The sequence below is a fragment of the Eleutherodactylus coqui genome, chromosome 4 (assembly GCF_035609145.1).
Source record: "Eleutherodactylus coqui strain aEleCoq1 chromosome 4, aEleCoq1.hap1, whole genome shotgun sequence".
Classification (NCBI taxonomy): Eukaryota; Metazoa; Chordata; class Amphibia; order Anura; family Eleutherodactylidae; genus Eleutherodactylus; species Eleutherodactylus coqui.
In genome coordinates, this window is record NC_089840.1 from 102907621 (window position 1) to 102932865 (window position 25245).

The following is a 25245-nucleotide window of genomic DNA, read 5'->3' on the forward strand; positions in this document are numbered from 1 at the left end:
ATGTTGATCCAGAGAAAGGTAAAAAAAACAATGAGGTAGTTAAGACTTAGTTAATAGTTGTTTATGAATGTACTTATTTTCTGTGAAAGATGTAACTTTTTCCAACTTTGTAACCACTGCATTTTATCTTTCTTTGGTTTCCTCAAATTTTTTATTTTTTCTATTCCCATGTTTTATACTAAAAACAAATACAGTAAAAAAAATTGTTTTAGCCCTCCTGCAGACAACCAGGTCAGATCCCACTGCAAGAATTCTCGCAGCGGGATGCGAGCCATGCCCCTGCAGTGACCCTGTGCTCATCTCCTCCTGGTGTCTCGCTCTGCTTTGCCCCGGCTATCGCACAGCTGCACATGTGCAGAACAGAGCCGGCGCATCACCAGTGACGTTTCTGTGCCTGGCCTCTGCGAGGCTTGCACAGAAATAAGACATGCCGTGATTTGTTTAACGCGTGAGTTTTCACGCAGTCAAATCGCGGCTGTCTGCATAGGATGGCATTACCTAATGCAATCCTATGGCAGCAGGCACGGGCAGAAATTCTGCGGGATATCTTGCCACGGAATTTCCATTCGTGTGCATTTGGCCCATGCCAACCGATGACACTCCGTTATTATCTGGAAAGAAGTTGCCTACGTTTGTAATTTCCACCTGTTCTTGAAAAGCACATTTCCAGAATGATTGTTCGTACCAGTGTCAATGAATATGCAAGGCCCAGTTTTAATAATGAGATAGCTATAATGGACTGAAATGCATATAGATAGATTTGCAAATGATCATTCACTACATGATCATTTGTACAACGGTGGTTTAACCATCAATCTACTTCTATTTCATGTGTATGGTCACTTTTAGGGCCCTTTTACACCAGCTGATAAATCGTTTAGTGTAAATGCATGCCCCAAGTGAATGATGAACAAGAATTTGTTCACCTCTCTTTTGTCATTCAGTTTCTGCATACAGAAAACTGAGTGCCAGATCGGCCTGTGTAAACAGGCAGTTGTTCACTTATGAATGACTGCCTGTTTATTGTGAATGGAATCCTCGGTCCGCTCTGCCCCCATTCGAAGGCAATGCTCATTCCAAGGCAAAAGCAACGGAGTGATTATCACTGGGACGACCTGATGTGCCATGTTAAAGGACCCTTGGAGTTCGATGAAATGCCTGTGGAGTTGTTACTTTTTAGTGTCTGTGCCTGGACCGGGGGAATACTCCTGGTGATTAAACTGCCAAAGATTGAGGTTGACCTGTACACAGATGTGGCACTGGTTTTGGAAGAAAGTAGCCATGGTTTTCTTATCCTCTATAACCCTATAACTGGGTTCATTATTTGTCAGAAGTTGCCCTCTGATCATTCTTGGCTTTTCACTTTTTCTATTGATTGTGATGCTGACATTTAGCCCATTTGAATAACACAAATCTGATGGCAAAAGTTGGAAGAAGAAAGTTGGAATGTAATGCATCTCTGCCAGGTAGCGGTTTCAGAATAAGGCTGGGTTCACACAGGGCAGATTTGTCATGGAAATTGCGTGAGGAATTTCACTGCGGCAAATCCGCATGTGGTCGCTAATCCCGGGATCAGCCAGCCAAGTGGACAAGATTTCTCAGAAATCTCGTCCACACGGGATGGCAAATCCGCTGCGGCTAAGCCGGCAGAAGCCGCTGCTGCGGTGCGGATTTGCCGACCGCAACATGTCTATTATTTTTTCCCGCTGCGGCTAAGCCGGCAGAAGCCGCTGCTGCGGTGCGGATTTGCCGACCGCAACATGTCTATTATTTTTTCCCGCTGCGGCCGCGCTCTCCTCTAATGGAGCGCCAGCCGCCGGTTCTCCCAGCGGAAATGTTGCAGCTTTTCATTGCGGCCAACCCACAAAATTTTCGTCGGGAATCCGCCCTGTGTGGCCGTGGCCTTAGGAATAGATGCTTGTTGGAAATAGAGTTCAATGCTTATCCCAGACATCTCTCAGGTTCCCTGGCTGTGAATTCCCCTGCCTCTAAGTCAAGGTCAGCACTTCATGTTTTTTAATAGCTGTAATAAGATGAATGGTTAGAAGCCTTATTATCTTATTGTAAAGCACTGTATATTACAGTGTGGCATGTGACATTAGTAATGTGCATGCCATGTTGAAAATTCTATTTAGTCATTGCATTTAACTTTTCTTAGATTTCTTTATATATCGAGCAGTCATGTAGGTATTAGTGGAGTACTCTATGATTTAATTGCAATTTAGGTAAATGCATATGGCGCTTATAATGAGGCATTATATTGCAGAATAGTGCCAACTTACTCCACAGCACTTTCAGGTAATTTATTTATTAACCCCCACCAAGCTGGGTACACATTTTACCGATCTTGGAAGGATGGAAGGCCAAGTCAACCTTGAGCCAGCTACCTGAACCACGTAGAGATTGAACTCACAACCTTCAGGTCATGAGCAAGAGTTTAGCACTGCGTTTCTGCTGCCTTAACACTCTGTGCCACGGGAGGCTATTAAAGATGAGCGAGCATTGCCTTTAGCGAGTATCTCCCCCGCTCGAGACTGCAGGTTCGGGTGCCGGCAGCGGGCACGGAGCTGCGGGGTAGAGTGGGGCGGAACGGAGGAGAGATCTCTCGCTCCTCCCTCGCTCCCTCCTGCTGACAGCCGCTACTCGAACCTGCAGTCTCGAGCGGGGAGATACTCGCTAAAGGCAATGCTCGCTCGAGCAATTGCCTTTACCGAGTATACTCGCTCATCTCTAGAGGCTATCTAATGTATAATATGGGGTAAATCCCAACAGAAAGTGCTGAGCAGGGTTACATCGAATGTAAAACCACGCTTTATAGGAAGTTAAAAATTGGAAAACGTTAAAAACACAACTGCAATTTGAATTAGTTTTCAGGGCTTCATCTGATTGTAATGATTGCTGATTTACTGTCAGTCTTCTAAATATTGAAATCTGCAAAATGTCTTATTTGAAAAATATTTGGTGGCAAGTTTCTCCTTGGATTGGGTGCAATGCCTGGCTGTGTATCAAGATGTACCTGCGCCGTTGGTTGGATAACCTCTGCAGATGAAAGTTGCTGGTGTGTTTACTGCACATTTCTGTCATTCCTGTTTCCTGTCTAAGCGCTGGAGGAAGAAGCGTGTTTCCTAAATTAGATCTGTATGGTCTCAAGGAAAGCTCCTTGTACTGTCACTGTGGAGGAGGTAACAGGATGGAGTAGCTTTCGAGATTGCATGCAATGTGATTTTGTATCCATGGTTATAAATATTCTCCTCCAATAAGCTGTAAAATATTTCTACTGCAATGTTTAATTAAAGGGGAAGTAAAGCTGATCTATTATATATGATAGTAATAGTTATAAAATTACAGAACATTTCCCCCTGTTTATTTGTATGCTTTCCTTTAGCTTTTCAATTTTCTGCTAAGCAGATTAAGTAGTAATAATAGATTCTTGTGGTGTATATAACTAGTCTTAAGGTGGCCGTAAACATTAGACCAGGATCAGCCAAACCCTCCAATTTCTTTGGAACTGGCTAACATTTAATATGTATTGCATGTGTTACGGTATACTACCCTTGATACGCCAACCTGGGTGCCCTGGATCTCACCCACAACCCCTGTCCCTGCCTGCTTGCCTCCACTCCTTGCTAACCCCGTGCGGGCAACTGGGCAGCGTTCCATACTCTGACAATAGCAAAGTATAGCAGACAAGATGACTGGGGCAGGAGACCAACAGAGGTAGACTAGCTAGCACACTGAGGGAAACCAATAACTGGCAGTGATTGCAAGTCTCTGCCCGACCTTTAAACAAAAGCCTCTGTCCAGGGGTGGAGAGAGGGAGACAGACAACTCCCAACAGAACATAATAAAAGGGAGCTCGTGCACGGAAGCTGCACTCACAGGTGCACGCGCGCACGTTGCTGCCCACCACCAGCACCACGCGGCCCACGCCGGCCGAGCACCCGCGCCGCCAGCAGCCGGACAACAAGCCGGGGGTCGCGCCCCGACTGCAGGACCCCGCACACCGCCGCCCCGGGAGGACCAGCAACTGCCGCATGGTAACAGCATGTTTGTTTGATGGGAAACTAGAATTTGGCATAATGAATTTTAACATGCCCATTCCTTTTATAGTTTGAGGAAATAAGCCGCTGACAGAGGGGTCAGACAGCAGCTTACACCTCTCTACCTATTGAGAGCACATGCAAGCAACCAAACCTGAACAAGTATGGGGAGATTGGAAGGAAAAACTGTTGGCCGAATGTGTATAAACATTATAGGAGTTAATGTTTCTCACCTTATAAGACCGGCCTCATGTGAGCGGATTTCAATTTCGGAATCTGCGATCATCACCCGTGCGGACAATCTGTGATATTCTGCACAAATTGAAAAAATAGAATATTCGCAGTTCCGGATTTAAAATTACAGCATGTTCTATTTTTGTGCGGAATCTGCACCGACGCCTTCCATTGAAGACGTCCAACCTGCAGCCCATCCGTAATTGACATTGCGAATAGGCCACAGGTACCCACATCATCGCCTAGCATGGGTGCGGAAAAACAAATATTTAAAAAAATATATAGAAAAGCAAAGGTATGCAGGGTTGCCGGCTGGGGTCAGAGACGGATTCCGCTGCGGCCTCCCACATGCAGAATCCGTATTGCCCATGTGACACTGGCCTTAGGGAGAAAGAATACTATTTAGATACCAAACATTCTGAATAGAATTTATCTCTTATAGGAAAATTAGAGAATTGTGAACGCTGTTTGGTAAATTTTACAGAACCGATTTTGCAATATTTGTTTCAACTGTCTCAGTAAAGAATTGATGCTATTACTAATGGAGTGTCATATTCCGCAACCATTACACATACATAAACATTTGTAACTTAGCCACACAACCTTGTATACCTGTAGTGAAAAACTCCAAGTATTTTGGCTATTTCAATAATACTTTGGTTTCCATAAAAAGTTAGAAGTGTCTATTCCTGTTACCGTAACCCTATATTATGAAATAAAAGACTTTTTGCACAGGTGCACATTTTTACTAAATAGTTTTTCTGTATTTCAGTGATATTTTGGCAGAAGAATAGTTGGAGCATTGTGAGATGTCTAAACTCATATACTTCTGACTCCCCCCACACCCTTCCATAGCTTGATTGTATTCCATTTCCTTTCTTAATCTTCAAACACATTGCAAAACGTGACCTCATGTGCCCTGCTGCTCATGCTGGGCTGTGTCCATTTGCAAAAGACAAACACTCTATAGTTCTCCGATTTGTATTTCCAACCTTTGCATAATTCTGTGTCTAGATGTCCTGCAACTACTGTATGTAATCATCTCACCATGGATCAGTGCCCAGGAGGACAGAGAGAAATCAAATAGATGTTTAAAAGGGTAAATTAGTTGTACTGCACATGTCACTTAGTGGTCAGATGTATTATTAGGACCAGTAAAACCACTTTAATGATGGTGTACATTTAGTCTGTAGAATATTCCTAAAAAATATTTGACATAAACAAAAAGTATTATGAGCCCCACGATCTCAGGATTGGAGCTCTTAGCAGTGAATTGTTTTTGACATTTTTTTTTTTTATCCGGGTCAAAGAAAAAATATGATTGGTCTCCAACATTAATGTATTATCTAGTCTATAATCTTAAACAGGTGTTAAAATATTTCTTCCCAGACCTTATGCCCCAAACTCTACACCTTTCTTATAAAGCCAAATCTACACCTTCACATCACATCTTTCCTATTTCCCCAAATCACACCATACTAGGATTTAACGAATCCAAAGGCAATCATTTCCCAAAGCAGTTTGAGCCTCCAAATAATACACTGAAGATTTATATTACTTTTAACCTTTAGATATAATGAAAACAATGGGTTGGAACCGTGTTAGCCAGTAGAGCAAAATCTGATTGTTCCCAGCAAGAACACCAAGTAATCTTGTAGATATGATACCTTTTAATGGCTAACAAAAATGCATGACTTTAATGCGAGCTTCCGAACCAACGCAGGGTGCTTAAAAGCCTGCAGAAGAACCCTGCGTTGGTTCGGAAGCTCGCTATTATTACATCATGTATATTTGTTAGCCATTAAAAGGTATCGTATCTACAAGATTACTTGGTCTCTCTTGCTGGGAACAATCGCATTTTAACCTTTACAAATGGCTTAATTTAAACTAGCTGTCAATTGGCCGAGTCAGGCACGGAGAATAAGTAGTTAACACATCCTACCTTAAAAGCTGCCCATGAGATACTTGTATGACCTTTACATCATTTAACCACCTTGTAAGCTCAGAGCACAACACTGAGCCTTAACACCAAAAATAATTCTAATTAACCTTTACTGCTCCATACATTCACTCCTCCAGGATAGTGTTGTTGCCAGTCCTTAAAAGCACAGACCCCACGAAAGTAACTTATGTGACATCTGTTACCCCTTCCCAAACCATAAGACGCTCTTAAAAGGGGCCAAGGGTTCTGCCTATTTCCCTCCATTAACAAATGTTTAGCAATTTATTTGACCTATAGTTGCAGAGTGGCAATAGCTACATTTTCTGCATAAATGTATAAGCCATACAAACCTCCTAAGGCCCATTTAGATGGTATGAATGTCGGGCAAACGATGGCCGACACTCGTCTCTGCAGGTGCCCACTCACGTGCTTTTGCACAGAAGCGGGTATCGTTGCTTCACAGTGGGGCAGCTGCAGGTGATCTCTCTCCTCACACTCCCCTGCCCCTCTCCATTTACTTAAAGGGGTTGTCCCGAGGCAGCAAGTGGGTCTATACACTTCTGCATGGCCATAATAATGCACTTTGTAATGTACATTGTGCATTAATTATGAGCCATACAGAAGTTATAAAAAGTTTTATACTTACCTGTTCCGTTGCTGGCGTCCTCGTCTCCATGGTGCCGACTAATTTTCGCCCTCCGATGGCCAAATTAGCCGCGCTTGCGCAGTCCGGGTCTTCTCCTCTTCTCTATGGGGCTCCGTGTAGCTCCGTGTAGCTCCGCCCCGTCACGTGCCGATTCCAGCCAATCAGGAGGCTGGAATCGGCAATGGACCGCACAGAAGCCCTGCGGTCCATGAAGACAGAGGATCCCGGCGGCCATCTTCAGCAGGTGAGTATGAAGACGCCGGACCGCCGGGATTCAGGTAAGCGCTGTGCGGGTGGTTTTTTTAACCCCTGCATCGGGGTTGTCTCGCGCCGAACGGGGGGGGGGGTTTAAAAAAAAAAAAAACCCGTTTCGGCGCGGGACAACCCCTTTAACATAGCGGCCGTTCAGTACTGAACGGCTGCTGTTTTCATTGAACGATCATCGTTCAGAATGTTATGCAGCTTAAAATTCTGAATGATAATGCACCAGTGTAATAGCATGAGAGCGAGAATGTGCAGGGACAAGTGTTGGGCATCGTTTGCCTGACATTCGTCCCGTCTAAATGGGCCTTTATTCTTTATTCTCCAGCCATGCCTTGTTGGCTCTGAGATGACCACCATACCGTCCATCCACACTTGCTTTAAAAACCACTAGAGCATCAATAAATGAGTACCACATATGTGAAGTTACCCTGCTCGCTTAATTCAACCCTCCCCATCTAAAACATCGGCTTTTGAAAAAAAAGACTGTCCCCTTGATCCTCTAAAGAGAAGCCTACCCACCATATCCTTGCTATTCACAATCTATTTAGTGCCCACTTCCGTGCATGTTTTGCCTCTTTCTTCCTTTCTTGATGCTGGTACAAGCTTCACCTGCTCCTCCTTATTGAGGCTGAGCTACATTGAGGGTACTGGCATCTTTTTAGAACAATCTTAAAAAACATTTTTAAAAAAGAAACACAAATAAGTTGTACAGAAGTTGTTATTATTTTTGCGCGTTAATTGTTTAACTCGCTCAATACCGATAGCAAGTGCTCAGTTGGACAACGGTCAAGGAAGAGCGACCAAAGCAATGTAAAAATTAAAGCTGTGCATTGTTTGATGTGTATCCAGGTTTAGAAACTTCCCTTTCGAGTTTTGTAATAATGTAGTATGGGCGGATGATAAATTCATTAATCTCGTATGTCCATTTCATCCACTGGTGCGGTTTTCCGGCCTTGGTGGTCACTGACTGTATTATCAGAGAAACACTTCGGCTGTGTGTGAAAGGTATTGCAGTAGCCAAACTTGAGCCAGAGCTGATTTCTCCACCAGTGGCCAAGGGAGACTGTGGTGGATTTTTTGAACATGAGACTCTGCCTAAGGCCGCTTTCACAAGGCCGGGAAATTTGCCTGAGATTTGTGCAATGCAACGCGCACAAATCTTGCATGAATATAAACCCCATTGTTTTGAATGGGGTCATATACATGAGCAATTTTTATCTGTATCGCATTACAGTGCGAGAAAAAAATTGCGGCATGTCCTATCTTTGGGCGTTCTCTTGGAATGCATCGCCCATTGTTTTTAATGGGACTGGAAAACACATTGCACGGCATGTGATGTACACGCTGGTGCGATGAGAGTGATATTGGGCTTAGGTTCACAGACCAACATCGCGCACGGCCATGTAACTCATTAACATGGATCTTGTTAACCCAGGCGACGCCCGAGCCGATATTACTTTGTGAACGTGTTAATACCATAACTAATTATTTTCTAAACCTTCAACTAGGTATATAGATTCACAATAGCTAAACTAAAAACAGTTTGTGCTCACCACCTCTTATCCGCTGCCCTGCTTCTGTAGACCGGCTGGGTATTCACTCTCTGTGATGTTTCATGTAGTCCACCATGAGATTCAGCAGAATAATCCAAAAAAAGTTATCACCAGTGGTAATATGTCAAACTTTCAGCCTTTATTAAAGAGTGTCACAGCTTCTCTTGTCACAAAAAGGGACGCGTTTCGATCGCAAGACCTTGGTCACCCATATGGATTCAGCCGTCCCTATCATGGGGAACAGATGCTGTTTAGCAGCCGCCCATTTTGGGTCAGGTTCTGCTAGTGTGTCACACTTGGCTTCGTTTGTCACCATAGACCTTATCGACATGGGTGGCCCTACCAGGAGTTTATTTAGTGCCCTATGAATCATTATAATTACTGAGCTCTTTCACCTCGACAAGGTGGTGACTTGTAAGAGAGTTATATTATTTATTTTTTATTTTTTGTGCAGAACCTTTCTGTCTTTCATTTTATGGACCTGACGTAGTTCCATATTGGATGATTTGAGGTATAAATCACTGAATTATTAGATCACAAACAACTAAACTTTCCAGTTGGAATAAACGAGGCATCAGGTTTCTGGAAGGATTTCTTGTAGCAGGTTGTTGTTTGTGTTATTTCTGTGGGATACCTGTATCCTCGTAATGCGATACCTTATTATTATCACTATTATGCCTTACTACGCATAATGGGCCATCTGTTCAGGTTCTATTTGCACGCCTGACCAAACTCACCTTGACAAACCAGCAAATGTAGTAAAGCAATCATTAGCAGAGATTATTTTCTTAGAAATTTTCAGGCACCTTATCCTTATTCAGCTTGTTTTCTTGTTTTCATTGACTGACGTCCAACTTGAATGTGTCTAGTACAACACTGAAGGGGCTCTATAAAGTATAATGTCTCCTTCATTCTACTGAATGTTCGGGTTTCGAGAGTTGGCCTTCCTTTGGTTGCACATTGATGGCCTATCCTATCGATTAGCCATTTAAGGAGAATTCTGTAAACCCCTGCCCATTGATATAGTAATTAATTAGATTTGCTTTGATTTTAATTAATCACTGGTTTACAAGTGTGCTGCAATTAAGGTCACATTTGTTATTACTTGAAATGTACCTAAACTTTCAGGTACCTTTCCAGGGCAATGTGTGTATATATTAGGAATAACACTATTTCGATCCATTAGGCCGGTCTCACACGACCGGATTTGAATTGTGGATTCCGCAATTGGTGTTCGTGTGGACTTTCCATGATATAACATGGCAGTGAAAGACATGTATTTTCAATTTTTCCTTCACACTCACGGATATGAATTGCGTATTACACGAGTGGAAGAAAAATCGCAGCATGCTCTATATTACCACAGAATCCATGGGGATGGCCTCCATTTATGTCAATGGAGGCGTCTAAGCTGCAGCCCATACTCCTACACAGCCCTGCTGCTCACCCGCTCCCAGCATCTTCTCTCTGCACTATGTACCGTCTGCCCCCCCAGCCGGTGCATGCGCAGAGTGGAGCCGGTCCGTCACTAGTGACATTTCTGTGCGGGCCTCTGCGAGCCCCGCACAGAAATAGGACATACCGCGATTTATTTTCCGTGCGTGTTTTCACGCGGACAAATTGCGGCCGTCTACATAGGATTTCATTATCTAATGCAATCCTATGGCAGTGGACATGGGCGGAAATTCTGCTTGAAATCCCGCCTGTGTGCAGGGGGCCTTAATTAGCATTTTCTCGTTCATTCACATGACCGGGCACAACGTTTTTAGCGAAAAAATACGTTGCACCCCGGAAAACCCTCGCTTGGCATAAATTCTCAGAATGACTTCAAAAGCCTAAATAAAGGCACCTGTGAGCTTTTCGCAGCATTGGATGCCGCTAAACTGTCTCCGCTTTTTTTCCAGTTTCAATAGGAGTCTATGGGACCCACCGGCATATAGAACCAGAACTATCTTTTTACCCAGCGTACATTTCGGTCGCGTATGTTCCATTTTTTACAGTGCAACGTCTTTACGCGCCGTAAATTCGCTCAGGTGAACAAATGCCCCAGATGGTAGTGTATATCATCCGGCCGTGAAAACGCGGCCGATATACGCTCATGTGAATAAAGCCTAAAGCTGTTAGATCCCATGTCTGACAGCGGAGTGGAGCTGAACTAGAGTCTGTCTCCATGTACAACCCATCCACATTTTGAAAAGCCAACATGCAAATGTTTGACAATGAGGGAATCATTTCTCATTTACTCAGTATTAGAAAGTATCATTATCTCGTTCCGCTATCTTTGGGACAATATAATTATCTGCTTTCAGCGATGTTTACGTTGTTTAAAACAGTCAAAGGAAAAGTTGAAAGACTTCATCATATGGTGCGCCGATTGGAGGGGTGTTGGCAGCAGGTGGGAAGAAGGCTTATGCATTTACTCATATTTGTGCTGGCTTTTGTCTCAAATTATACTACATATACATCATGTAATTAATGCCACAAAAGAAGCATAAACCATGAAAGTGGAGAAGCTGCTATAATGAGGCTGTTTACCTGTTCCTCACGTCAATCCTTGCGGCTGCACATACTAGCTAATGAAAAGCATTCATAGGATCAGTGATTATTTCATGGCAATTGCCTTTTTAAAAATTAATAACATTTATATTACGAAGAAAATGAAGTAATGTAACATAAAATCATAAATTGCCAATCTGAAAGTTGAGTTTGAATGTTGGCAGACTGCTGCTTGGTATAAAGTGGCATTCATGGCATTAGAAAGCCAGACAAAATATGTACATGTACTCCAGCCATGGCTGACATAAGAAAGAGAAACATCTCACATTATATTATGCCATGTTATTTGGGAAAAATTGGCGCATTTTTGAGACGTTATTAAATCTCACACAGACTTTATTAAATCTCTGTCAACTGTGTTGAATACAGGCACCCAAAATATCAGTGAATTGCGCCATTTCTTAGCCAACCTCATATACCGCAAACACATAGTTTCAGTTATTTTTGAAAAAGCTAGACATGTATCATACAAATACTGCAGATATTTGGACCAAAAATGTTGTGTATACTCAGAGTAGCTCTGGCATATTGGCTTCTGTCTACAGCTCACCGGCTCCAGTTGGTTCAGACTCCTCGGCACGCAGAGTATAGTAACGAGCAAGGCCTTATGTCCACGGGGAAAATCAGGCCCGCTACGGATTCTCCATGGAGAATCCGTAGCGGGTCCCTCCTACCCCACGGACATGAGGCATTAAAAAGAGAATAAACTCACCTGCTGCGGACCGTGTAGGTCTTCCCCTCTTCGCGGCTGGATCTTCTTTCTTCGGCCCGGCGGATGTGCTCGGCATGCCGGCTGTGTGCCGCACGCATGCGCCGGGCACATCCGCCGGGCGGAAGAAAGAAGATCCTGCCGCGAAGGAAGGAAGATCTGCATCGCCCGGAGCAGGTGAGTTTAATTCAGGCGCGGGTCTCCTGCGGATCCGGACGGCTTCCATAGGCTTCAATAGAAGCCTGCGGGAACCGTCCCCGCGGGAGACCCGCACCTGAATGGAACATGTCCATTTTTTTTCATGCACCAGAAATTTTTTAATTCACTTTTATTGACCATCCGCGGGTATTTATCTACCTGCGGGTGGTCAATGCATCCCTATGGGGCGCGGATCCGCATGTGGGTGATCCGCTGCGGATTTTAATTCTTCTTTTCCCCGTGGACATGAGGCCTAAGGCAAATTAAGATTTTAAATCCGCAGCGTTTTTCCTGCACGCGGATCCGCACCTCATAGGGATGCATTAGACACCCGCAGGTAGTTAAATACCTGTGGATGTAATTTTTCCCTGCAGGCGCGGGTCCCGCGTGTAGGAAAAAATCCGGACATGCTCCATTTAGGTGCGGGTCTCCCACAGGCTTTTATTGAAGCCTATGGAAGCCGTCTGGAAATGCAGGAGACCCGCGCCTGACTTAAACTCACCTGCTCCGGGCGATGCAGGTCTTTCTTCCTTCCTTCGCGGCTGGAAACTTCTTTCTTCGGCCCGGCGGATGTGCCCGACGCATGCGCGCGGCACGCAGCCGGCGTGCCGAGTACATCCGCCGGTCCGAAAAGAGAAGGTCCGGCCACGAAGTAGGGAAGACCTGCATGGCCTGCAGCAGGAGAGTTTATTCTTATTTTCAGCCCTCATGTCCGCGAGGCAGGAGGGACCCGCTGCTGATTCTCCATGGAGAATCCATAGTGGGCCTAATTTTCCCCATGGACATGAGGCCTAAAAAAGGAGAGTTGCTGCAGCTCTCAAGGGAAAAACTTATGCAAACTTAGTTATTTACAAATCCAGGTAACATAAAACAAGACAGATGCCAACACAGTTCTGATAAGTCACACGCGTACATGTGTGCGCACTTTCCATAGACCTCTATAGGCTTCTTTGGTGCACAAATGCGCACAATATAGAGCAAGTCCTATTTTTTTGCTCCTGTGAGAAAAGAGAGCGAAACCATTGAATCCATATTTTGTGCGCAGGATTTTTCCGAGTGCAAAACGTGCTAAAATGTGCTTGTCTGAAGGAGCCCTAAGACTAGCTTCACACAGGCTAGTGCGATATCGGGCTGTGAAACACGTCCCAATATCGTGCTTGCCAACATGCAATATCCTCATGTGGAGCAGAGTGTTAAGGCAGCAGAGATGCAGTCCTAAGCTCTCACTCATGACCTGAAGGTTGTGAGTTCACTCGCCGCATGGTTAAGGTAGCCGGTTCAAGGTTGACTCAGCCTTCCATCCTTCTGAGGTCAGTAAAATGGGTAACCAGCTGGGTTGGGCATAATAAATAAATTACCTGAACACTGTGCAATAAGTTGGTGCTATACAAATAACAAGATTTACAGGTTTTTTTTTTATCCCAGCGGATGCGAGGCTTTTTTGTGTTCGGGGAAGTAGTGATCCTCTGGAGCGGCTGCCAGCCACGGCGCAGGATCATAGTGTTTCCGGCTGTTCTCAATGGGAAAGCTCACATCACACTGGTGTGCACCTAGCACATGGGGCAATGCTGACGGCGGCCCCATTGAAAACAATCATGAGGGAACGTCCAAAGATAGGACATGCTAGTTATGCCTCGCAATGCACAGATCTCGCTCTATTTTCTTGCCCATGTGAAGGTGGCCTTAGTGCGGCTCCACATGGATGTGTGTTAACACGTTTCTGTATATGCAAAATTTCTATGCGCAATATGTAGAGAATAGAATCCATTGATTTCAATTTGCTCATTTTCATTTCATAGCAGTTTATTGGGGGTTTGAAAATGCGCACGCAATACACAAAGAGATGAGCAATAGATGGTGCAGTGCAGTGGGAAAAAGAAGACATCATTAGGCTAAATAGCCATTTTAATTTGTGTGCAAAAAAACATGTTGTGTGCAAAAAGGACAGTAAAATACGCCGATATGTGCACAAAAAAGCCTCGTTCACAGCAGAAATATGCTGCGCTAAGGCATGCGCAAAATCAGCGACGCCCATATGAAGCCGCCCTAAGAAATGTTTTCTTTTACTCGTTATTCAATGTTTTAGTGCTTCTGGAAATGAACAAAATACTAACTGCATTAGCTGAAGCCGGGAATATATAAAGGCAGGTTACATGAGGTCATCAGCGAGGAGTGGAAGCGTATCGTGCGATGCATTCTGTTCCAATTATCTTCTTCCTATCTAAGTTTACATATGTTAGAAACTGCAGTGAATTACAAGGCGCATTTATCACAGAGTTATGCAACCTTCTATATCTCACATCCTCTGTTGCACAAGCTAGCAAGATCAATAATCTAGCTGGTGATAACAGATGTACGAGGCCGCCAGAACTGCACGCAGGGCACTTATTCATAAAAAGTCTATTAAACTGCAATTATTAGAAGTTACATAAAAGTGTGTATTTCCTAATTAAATGTAGCAAAGCAAATAAGAAAAATATGCATCTTCCAATTACTGTAGATGGATTGTCCCTGACTACAGGAATATAAAGTACTTGGGGCTTTGTTACACTCACTACCATAGACAACCACTGCAACTGCTGTAGTACGGGCGCAGAGGCTAAGGGCAGGAGGGGGGGGGGGGATAAAGCAAGTTTCTGCTATTTAGCTCTACCCTGTTGTTTCAACTGTTCACACTGTTATGATATTACTATGACATCACTATGATATTACTATATTATTACTGATATTACTATGGCATTACTATGATGTTACTATGACATTACTATGACATCACTATGATATTACTATATAATTACTGATATTACTATGACATTACTATGATATTACTATGACATCACTATGATATTACTATATAATTACTGATATTACTATGACATTACTATGATGTTACTATGACATTACTATGACATCACTATGATATTACTATATAATTACTGATATTACTATGACATTACTATGATGTTACTATATTACTATATAATTATTGATATTACTATGACATTACTATGATGTTACTATGACATCACTATGATATTACTATATAATTACTGATATTACTATGACATTACTATGATATTACTATGACATCACTATGATATTACTATATAATTACTGATATTACTATGATGTTACTATATTACTATATAATTATTGATATTACTATGACATCACTATGATATTACTATATAATTACTGATATTACTATGATATTACTATGATATTACTATGACATTACTATGATATTACTATGATACTACTATATTATTACTGGTATTACTATGATACTACTATGACATTACTATGATATTACTATGACATTACTATGATATTACTATGACATTACTATGATGTTACTATGACATTACTATGACATTACTATGATATTACTATGATGTTGCTATGACATTACTATGATATTACTATATAATTACTGATATTACTATGACATTACTATGATATTACTATGACATCACTATGATATTACTATATAATTACTGATATTACTATGACATTACTATGATATTACTATGACATAACTATGATATTACTATGATATTACTATATAATTACTGATATTACTATGATATTACTATAATACTACTATGACATCACTATGCTATTACTATGATATTACTATATTACTATATAATTACTGATATTACTATGATATTACTATGACATCACTATGACATCACTATGATATTACTATGATATTACTATGATGTTACTATGATATTACTATATAATTACTGATATTACTATGATATTACTGTGATACTACTATGACATCACTATGATATTACTATGATATTACTATATAATTACTGATATTACTATGATATTACTATAATACTACTATGACATCACTATGATATTACTATGATATTACTATATAATTACTGATATTACTATGATATTACTATGACATCACTATGACATCACTATGATATTACTATGATATTACTATGATGTTACTATGATATTACTATATAATTACTGATATTACTATGATATTACTGTGATACTACTATGACATCACTATGATATTACTATGATATTACTATGATGTTACTATGACATTACTATGATATTACTATGACATCACTATGATATTACTATATAATTACTGATATTACTATGATATTACTATGATACTACTATGACATTACTATGATATTACTATGACATAACTATGTACCCTTTTAATAGTTGTTTATGTAAACATGACCATACTGCTGTTTGCAATGCTGCTATTTCGTTTCTTGAGGGTGGGGGCCCACATTAAATATTGCTATTGAGTAGATGAATTTTAGTTGCACGCCTGCATTTTGCAATATAATTTGTGTAAAAAAAAAAAGATGACAATGGGCTGAAGATTTTTTCTTGTTTTAATATGACATGATCAGAGGTTTTATGTATGTGTAAGGGCGAGCACCCACTGGCGTTTTTTTACCTGCGTTTTGCGTTTTTCCTGCACAGGCATAGAGATAACATGTGTTCCTGTCCACTGGCGTTTTTTTTGCGTTGCGTTTGCGTTTTTAACATAGGAACTATCAGTTGCATATGTGTCCTTATTTTTCTCCTAATGCACCCATGAAAGTCAATGGAAATTAATGGAAAAGCCGCGAAAATGCCTCGAAAACGCCGCGAAAAACGCGCGGAAAAATCGCGGGAAACGCGGAAAACGCAAACGCCAGTGGGTGCTCGCCCTTAATCGGTTGCTCGAAAGGACTAATCTGGTACCAACTTTGATTGAGCAAAAGCAGCTTCTATAGTAATGCTCCCCATAGCAAGGCTGTGTACACAAACCAGAGGCGGACAATGCAGACCCTGAAGTAAGATTTAGCATTGAGAAATGATGCTGACAGGAGGGGGCATAAAACTGAGAGTTTGACAGTAGAATGAAAAGTGTGGCAGAAGCCGCATGTAGTGCCTGAGGGATTTGCTGCAAGCCCACATACAACTGCAGTGACAATAGCCGGGGGCGCTGCAGGCAGAGACTGAGTAGCCACCATGAGGCAAGCTGGTGGGCTAGAGAGAGAAACTGTGAAAAACTAGAGAGCCTGTACGATGCTGTGCAACAGACTTGAGCACAGCTGTTGTAAGAGAAGTCAGTGGGCTGGTGGGCAGATTCTATGAGACTTTGGGAGTCACTGATTAAACATGGACTGTGATTGCACCATCCCACAGTTGGAGTGTACAGCGGTCAGAGAGAGACTGGCTGCCTGGTGGTCTACCGAAGGGCCTACTCCTCTGAGGTTAGCAGTGTGTAAACTAATTGCATAGTGGGACAGTATCAAGTCTAGTTAGTTATTCCTCCTCCTGCTCATCAAGTGAATTTCAAAGTGTTGCCCCATGTTTTGCAAAGCAATTAGTTGTACCAGGGGTGTACCTAAAGGCTAAGGGGCCCGGGTGCAAAAGTTCAGCTGGGCCCCTCCTCCTCCATCTGTACCCGTACCTATACCTAAACCGTGCTAATTTGCAAACATGATCTAGCCCCTTGGCGTAAGCCTTCTCATCAGGACTCCTTTCTTTGACTACGTAAAAACCTGTTAGTAATGTCTTAGGCTGCTTTCACACGGCCGCAAAAATTGCGCAATATATGTGCGTTGCAAGACGTACAAATCGCACATGAATATGAACCACATTCTTTTGAATATGATCATACAGATGAGCAATGTTTTAGTTTTTTCTCTGCATCACACGAGAATATGATGATGTGATGCGAGCTGGTTTTAACACAATAACCCCTCACATCTGTGTGCACAGCATACGTTAGTGAGTGTGATAGGGGGCATAGTTTCACGGCCCAATATCAGACTCACTCGTGTGAAATTAGCCTAAGGCCGGCTGTACACCACTCACAGCCACACCTATCAGTGGGAGGGCCACGCGCCGTGGGAGTCTGCAGCCTGTAATTGGCTGCCGACTCCATGTGTAACAGCCCTCCCCTCTGCTCTTGCCGACCTGTGACGCTGCCTCCCGTCTCTCTCCTCTCCTTCCTCCCCTCTCCCTTCTCAGCCATCATACGGCCGACAGCGCCGGTCCACTGGGCCCCCTCAGCCGTTGCGACCCCTGCTTCCCCTCACCGTACGCCAGTGAGTTGTACCATTGTAAGTTATATTAAGTGATCCCTTAAAGAGACCTCCAGGAAAGCCCTCCTTTCCAAAAGAGACTGAAGGCCCTTTTACACACAACGATTATCGCTGAAAATTTGCTCAAAAGCCATCTTTTGAATGATAATCGTTGTGTGTAAATGTGCCCATCTTTCACTTTTCTGCCGAACAATGATTTTATCTTTGGCATAAAATCCATTGTTCGGCAGAAGAGCTGATAGCAGGGACTTCATACTGTGTTCCCCGTGGGGAGCGCTAATAACATTGTCTCAACTTTCAGCCCCGTGGCAGAACAAAGCGAACGTATTCAGAGAACAGACCACCGCTTTTCTCTGAATATAGCTCCCAGTGGCTCACATGCATTAATAAGCTACTAATTGGCATTAGTACCAATTAGTAGGGAATGAAAAATGATTGCTCAAAAGCCATCTTTTGAGCGATCATCTTTGTATGTAAATGGGCCTTTAGGGTTCCTTTACACAGGCGTATTTGCGCGCAATATGCAGAGACTACAACTCATTTATGTCGTTGGGCTCATACACATTCCCTGATTTTGCTTGCACACTTTGTGCGGCCACAAAAAATGGAATATGCTCTATTTTCCTGCGCAAACTAAAATTCCACTTAGAAGTCTATGGGAAGCGTGCAATGTGCACTCAGATGCCCAATTCAATGAAAAAAATAACACATCTAGAGCTCATTAGGCTACCTAGCCATTTAAATCAGGGCGTGTTTGTCTGACAGGCTATAGCAGAGAGTTGCTGCTCAGTGACCCATTCTGGCATAAGGTAAGGTCCCAAAGCCCTGTTAAGAACCACTCAGAAAAGTTGTGCCACTGTTGTGAAAAGCTAGTTTCAATGAGAGCTGTGCCTGCAGTTACTAGCGCCGGCCACTACACAGAGGTCGGCGCGGAGGCCACTGCGCCGACCTCTGTGTTATTGCAGCGCTGACAGCATGCGCCCCATTAGCTGATCGGTCGGGGTCCCAAGTGAAAGACCCCAGCCGATCAACTATTGATGACCTATGAACTATTTCACTGGAAACCCCTTTAATAATAAGGAGAATTTGTAGAATACAGTAAATGCTTCACTATTCAGGTTACTCACAGAAACGAGAACTGTAAATTCTATCTATTTCTGTAGGTATAGAAAATGACCATTATGTAAGGCACACAAAAGGCCGATTACATAAAATGAGGCAGTAAAAAAAAAGAATTGCTTTGGACTACTTTTCAATAGTTATCACTTAAACGCATCTGTGGAACATATTTCTACGACTAATACACAAACCCTCTTAATAGAAATATAATGCCAACATTAAAATGTTGACCAGGATTAGAAAAGCAAGGGCTTATTCCTTCTAGAAACATCACCACACCTGTCCATATGCTGTCAGGTATTACAAATCGGCTCCGTTAAAGTGAGGGGGCTAGGCTGTGATACCCCACGCATCCCATGAGCAAGTGTGTCACTAACTTTGAAGAAAGCCTCAAACAACCACTTTTAGTTATGTCAACACCAAAACTGTAGCACAAATAATGTGAATCCATTAAGAACTGTATTGGCACAAAACTGTTGGCACTGTTTATAAAGATGGTCTAAATTAGTAGTTGAAAAAGTAATATCTGGCTTTTTAGTTCCACCTGGCTTAATTGTCATAAGCAAAATTGATAAATAAAGAGGAAGGAAAGGTCTCATAGCAAGTATTGGTTTTACCACATCCATCCCGTTCTGTCCAGAAACAGGGGACAGAACCAGGCTCAAATTTGTGTAAAGCTCAAGGGGTTTATGGGGTTGCTAGACATCCAAGAAAAGACAACTGTGGGATGAAGGAAAGGAGGTGAGGTCTAAGAGATTTTCTGATCTACCCTGACTGGACCTGCCAATAAATTGGAGCAACAGCCCCGAAAAGAGTGAACCTGCATCTGCAATCTAAAATAACTCTCTAGATATATCTAGGTGTCAAATGGAAGAGAATATATGAAGACAGAGGGGGACAGATTAGACAAATAAAACAAGGTCTGATAACAAGCACTACAAAAGCTAGAACCAGAGGGAGAAGCAGACAATCAAAGTCTGAAACCCAAAGTCCTATCAAGGAAGGCGCAGAAAAGAACACTCAGAAGCACAAAACCAAAATATACCTGACTACTGAGCAGGACCATTATACTAATATATTACCGGCATCCTCTGCAAAGAGGAGCTAGAATAAGTACTCTAAACAAGCTTCTGATAGGCTGACTGAGACAATAGACAATTCCCAAACCTACCATCAAGGCTATGGGTTATGCTTCTCCTTTTTATTATTTTTTTAAAGAGGGAATCTCTAATGGGGGAATACTCCTTTTTCTAACTAGGGAATCTTGAATGGGGGAAACTCTTTTTTGCTGCTCGCTATACTTGGATGGGGATTGACACACCATTATGGGTCATCAGGGTCTTTGATTGCAATGCGAATAGGGGTATTAATCCGCTTGTTAGTTTAAAAGCGAACCTAGGGCTTTTTGCAGGGTATGAAGCATGTCTGCTTCCGTTTGGCACCTTAAAGTATGAGCAAACCTTTCATCAGGACAGGCCAAAAATACCACATAAGAAGCTACTAGCATTTAGTTAGTTGCATCGGGAGAAGGGATCATACATACCTTTGAATCCGGGTGAAGGGAAAAGCAATACCATATCCCTAGGTTAGAGAAGTAAAGGAGGTGGGTGAATTGGAGGATATACCTCAATTACCAACACTATCAGACGACAATTTAATGTCGGCACCTTGGTCTTGTTGCACTGATCACATGGCCGCTCAAGTGCATAGCTCCTTTAAACTTCCTGAAGATCCACGATATCCATGGTGAAATGCGTAAAGTTGTCACATCTGAGCTTGTTATCCCTTGGAGTCATAAAATCTGTGATTCCTTGTGATTGAGTTGCCAAATTGGAGCTCATGACTCCTTGAAATTGTAAAATTTACGATTGCTGGTGTTAGGGCCAGTAACTAAGTACCGTATTTAAGTAGGTTGCTGACGCTTTATCTTAAACATCTATCTACTATACCCTCGCGCCCACCTTCTGTATCTGTATGGGCACGACATGCACGCTAACAATTGAGACAAAATCCAAAAACACTGCAATGCACTATTTTTAGCACCAAGATAATCAGTCTTGGAATTTTTAAGGGCTGCCAGGAATGGACCCCATGAGAGACCAGTAGTCCTCCTTTTCATTTTTTGTGCTTTCGTTGAGATTTGTCCTCATCTAGTTCGTGTGGGCGCCGACACTGTCTTGTTGGCTTCTCCATGCCCCTAGAGTGTGCCCTGTGTATATGCGTTTTTATAAGTATACAAATAAAATTTAGGTTTTAATAAAGTCTTCTCTGTGAAAGGGCTTACATTTACAATTATTGGCTTTGTTCTGCACTCTGTGATACACGACTGAGACAATAGACAGCTCACCCAGCCACCAGCTATCTACAACAAAAGGAAAAAGTTTCCCTTGGTATCAAGTGCCGAATGCTAAGTATTAAATAAAGACAGAAGAAAGTTTATCTCTATGCATCCAAGCTCCTATCATTTAAATGCACTTGTGTTCCTGGAAGCAGTGGAACTGTCTCCAAAACAGAGCACTGTAATGTGTCCTTTCATTTGACCTGCAGAGTCCGAGGTCTTGAAACAGCAGAGGGTCATCAAAACTTTAAAGGTCTAACTAGAAGTCAGCATTCCTGTCATTGCAGAATGCAGAATACTTGCAGAAATGTAAGGCCGCCTGCACACGGGCGGAAATCCCGCGGCGGGATTTCCCGCGGGATTTCCGCCACTGAAAGTTTGCATAGGAGTGCATTACAATACGCACTCCTATGCAGACGGCCGCTGTTTGGCCGCGCGAAATCTCGCGCGGCAAACAAACCGCGACATGTCCTATTTTTGTGCGGGGCTCGCACTCACCCGGTCGCCGGCTCCGGTCTGCGCATGCGCCGGCTGCGCCGCAGCCGGCACATGAAAGAGCCGGGGCCGCCAGGCGCAGGTGAGTACGCGCTCGTCCCTGCAGGCTCTTGGGTCGGGTCCCGCGGCGAGAATTCTCGCTGCCGGATCCGACCCGCTCGTCTGCAGGCGGCCTTAGTAGAGAGTTGCGGTTTTCAAAGTTATTGCGGGCATGTGGCTGGCTCTGTTAAGGAGACATGGCGCCCAACATGCACTATTTATAAGAATACTATATAGCACTATCTATGAGCAATGTGCATGTGCACTATTTATTTAGACAATTTATGGCAATGGCATTATATAGTCACTGTATGGCACTGTTCAGGCACTACATTGCACCTTGGCAGTTCATTTAGTAAATGTATACACTATTTATCTAAGCCATGCTCTCTGTCAATGTGTTCATTGATTATCTAGATATGATATGACTTATTTATCTGCAGACTGTATATCACCTGTTCACATCTTTATTTGAACAAGTAAACCTTTGGAAGTGTCATGCATTTATGGTCATATGGGTGTGGTCAAAGACTAAAAAAAAACACTATAGGACAGCTTTCATAAACTTTTATGTCATGTTTCTGGCATATAAAGTCACCAACATTGATGAATGCCGTCTTCTATGTTAAAATGTGTAACTTATACCTTTAATTGCTACTTTTGAAAAGTTGTGAAAAAGGGGGTTGGCATTAACAACAGTAGGTGTGGCCTCACACAGAATGTCAGAGTTAGCATAATCAACACCATAAAGTCTTGTAAATTAAAGCCGGTATTTATGCCAGCTCTTGGCTGCCATAGATTTCGTATAGCGGTGCATGGACAGAAGACCCATCAAATGTATTACAAGACTAAACAGAGGACAGGAAGGGGCTATTGCCTACTAATACATTTGGAACCATTCACTCCAATGCAGTGTTTATTTAGACCAAACTTGTCAAACTAATTAAGTCTCAAGCAATGCATCTTAAGTTGGTCTACAGATACTATTTGAGAAGAGAAGGTGGAACTTTTTGTCAATCAATTGTTCTAGATATAAAGTTTCCCCTTCGACTACAAAACAGAATTACGACACAGCCATATTTTGCCTCCATTCAACATTCGGAATTCGGAATATTTTGCCTCCATTCGATGTACGGAATTCGACATGACCATGGGTCTCCTGACTCCAACTCTGAGCATAATATGCTCCTATGATGTTCAGGTCAGGAAAGCCGCGGTCAGGCCAGGACACACTTCCAAATTCTGTATGTTAAATGGAGGCAAAATATGGCTGTGTGGTTATCCCCTAATGTATGTACTATAAGGCAATGGTTCCCAACCTGTAGCCCTCAAGGTATTTGTAAGCTACAACTCAACAGCTAAAGAGTCACAGGTTGGACATCACTACTATATGACATTAGACACACCCGACTCGTATTAGGAATGATCTCTTAGTTCTGTGACTTTGTGCTTTTATATGACCATGGGACTCTTAGTGGCCTTCAATATCCATACACTTTGTAGTGCAATGCCCATGCATTTAGAGGTCTGCCTTCACTAAAGATAACTTGGATTTTTACCTTTCTTTGTAGGTACCACCTGTTTGAAAACTGGCTCTGGTAAAGGATACAAACAATAGAAGAAAACGTGGATTGGCAACCTGTATCCTCAGTGTAAGTGGACTGATATATATTTTTACAGATACTCAGGAATGCTTTACCGAATTGTATGTTTCATCTGTTAGCATCAGAAAATCATGTTAGAGATCACTAGAATTGATTTTAATTTTATTGTTGCTTAGATGAAGATGGTGCTTGCTTCCAGAAAGTTCTACTGTCTGTAGATAAGATACTTCTAGCTATTGATGTAACTACAGTGTAAAAAATTTTGGGACTATGATCTCATAACTTTATTATTAAATGGGTTGTCCCGCGCCAAAACGGGTTTTTTTTTTTTTAACCCCCCCCCCCCCCCCCCGTTCGGCGCGAGACAACCCCGATGCAGGGGTTAAAAAAACAAACCGCTCAGCACTTACCTGCATCCCGGCGGTCCGGCGTCTTCATACTTACCTGCTGAAGATGGCCGCCGGGGTCTGCTCCCTCCGTGGACCGCAGCTCTTCTGTGCGGTCCATTGCCGATTCCAGCCTCCTGATTGGCTGGAATCGGCACGTGACGGGGCGGAGCTACACGGAGTCGGCATTCTGCACGAGCGGCTCCATTGAAGAGAGCAGAAGACCCGGACTGCGCAAGCGCGGCTAATTTGGCCATCGGAGGGCGAAAATTAGTCGGCTCCATGGGAACGAGGACGCTAGCAACGGAGCAGGTAAGTAAAAAACTTTTTATAACTTCTGTATGGCTCATAATTAATGCACAATGTACATTACAAAGTGCATTAATATGGCCATACAGAAGTGTATAGACCCACTTGCTGCCGCGGGACAACCCCTTTAAGTTAGGGGGAAGACTTTCTCTTTTTGGAACTAATATCGTTTTTACAAAAAATGGAAATACGTATAAAAATTGCATGAAAACTGCCCATTGTGAGAAGGACCCTCAAAAGGGTGTAGAAGAAAAAGTCATGAAACTTGGTCAAAGTCACCCGGTCCCACATCCTAGATTACATGCATTGTATGCAGAGCAAAGTAACCAACCTGAGTTTTTAATTTTTCTGAACAACTTATCAAAAAATCACAGCCAACTTTTTTAACGAACCCATCGGAAAACCATACTGAATTATAAAGATTATAAGTAAGGCCATATTTATATGGGCAAGCAAGATATCAGTCCGAGGAAATCTGACCAATGTTATGCTCAAAAACTTGTGATCTTGCCCACGAGTACGATGTGTTTTGCGAGAAGACACGTTGCATGCGCGTGAAAGTCGCAAGTTATTTTAATAGGAAAATGTAAAAATCACATCACCCTCGCATGTGCGATTATTTAACTCACCTATAGGAAATAACTGCAGATTCGCAGAAAAATAGGGCGTGCTGCAAGTTTTCAGTCTTGCAGCATTGCTACAAGAGAAAAATCGC

At 42.6% G+C, this 25245-nt stretch overlaps 1 protein-coding gene across 2 annotated transcripts in view; it reads left to right on the forward strand.

Moving 5' to 3' along the window:
• The window catches only part of TBL1X (transducin beta like 1 X-linked), a 299584-nt gene that overhangs the window by 74812 nt on the left and 199527 nt on the right, over nt 1-25245 (forward strand). For both annotated transcript variants that reach the window (XM_066599924.1, XM_066599925.1), the window contains one exon: nt 23803-23883. The gene's annotated coding sequence lies outside the window, so the exon portion shown is untranslated. The remainder of the gene's footprint in view (nt 1-23802; nt 23884-25245) is intronic.